This window comes from Cynara cardunculus, assembly GCF_001531365.2.
Source record: "Cynara cardunculus var. scolymus isolate 2C chromosome LG 2, CcrdV1, whole genome shotgun sequence".
Lineage (NCBI taxonomy): Eukaryota > Viridiplantae > Streptophyta > Magnoliopsida > Asterales > Asteraceae > Cynara > Cynara cardunculus.
In genome coordinates this window covers 41,123,778-41,125,198 of record NC_037529.1, presented here as the reverse complement: position 1 = coordinate 41,125,198, position 1,421 = coordinate 41,123,778, and positions in this window count along the sequence as shown.

Below are 1,421 nucleotides of genomic sequence, written 5' to 3'. Positions count from 1 at the left end.
GGGATAGTGGATGTGGTTGCCCTTTGGGTAGTGGGTTTGGAAATATGTTGGTGAGGGCCGGGGGAATCACTAGCATCATCATTATCATCATCATCATCTTCATCATCCGATGAAGACGATGCTTGTGCTCCCTCGCTTGGAGGGGGGACAGCTCTAAGTGCTCCGGGGTAGCTGCCCTTGGTTCTTAGAACAGCAGAGAGCGTTCATAGGCGCGGCGTATCTTACTTGTCGATGGAATGACAGTGAGCATAGCCCTTGATAGTGGTCTATTGATGCGATATCCTTCCTTGGAAAGAGTTGGGCGATGTTCGTGCATCTTGTAGACCGGTGTGTATGGCTCTGTTGCGAGGAGAGCATTTTTCCTCATCGCATCCCCAATTGTGAGAGCAAGGAAGCGGGGGAAGAGGATAGCAGACAGTGGTTTTCCAGCGGCTTGAAGTTYACACTTTTTCAGCACAGCCGCGTGGATCTCAGTGTAGATGAGGAGGGCGTAATCAATATTGAGGTTGAAGTAGAGGCCATACAGGATCGTCATTATGTTCAAATTCCCTTGGTCGAGGGAGCCTAACTTGCATGTCAGGGACCGGTTCAGGATTGAAAAGAACAAATTCCACATTGGTGGGAGGAATTGTCTTTTGAAATCCGAGATGTTTCGTATCTCTTTGTTGTAGCCTAACAACCTTACAAACCTCAGAATGTCCTCGGAGGTTCGTAGCTAGTCATATTGTTCAATTTCGAGCTCTCGTCTCGTTGGAATGCATAACACCTTGGAAATTTTTGCTCGTGAAATTTTGAAGGCGCAAAGCATATCGTTTGGTGCGTCGATATCTCCCATTATAGCGTGACTAGCACCGTCAAATTCACAGTTTTGCCAATACTGTTGAACATATTTGAGAGGAACCTTTGGGTTTACCAGAGAGAGAGCAGGTAGTAGAATGCAGTTTTTGAAGAGAGTGTTTCGAAGCTCGATCATGTGATTATTGGGTTTCATGGGGAGAAAGACGATAGCCCTACTGTCTGCTCCCGTAGATTGAATGCGGCTATCGTTGTTGTTGGATTCGTGGGAAGCGGAGGATGCCATTGCTATGGAAGTTTGCAGGTTATTTTGTGTTCGTCAAAAGCTGTTTGCGGGTTTTGAAGGCGTAAAGGTGGTAATGGTGGGGAAGATGAGTATTTATAGGGTAGATGGGTGGGGTGGAGGGATGGGGGGGTGGAGGAGTGGTGTGGTAGTGGTAAGGGAAACGTTTCTTTGATTATTATAATATAATAATCATGAGAAAAGTGGCGGTTTGGGTTTTGGATGATGGGATTGGAGGAACGTGAGCCGTCGTGATAGTACGTGCCATAAATGAATGTGGACACGTGTCACGCTGGGGTTTGGGAGGGGAAAAAATGAAGCGGCAAAAAGGGGATAGCCTATT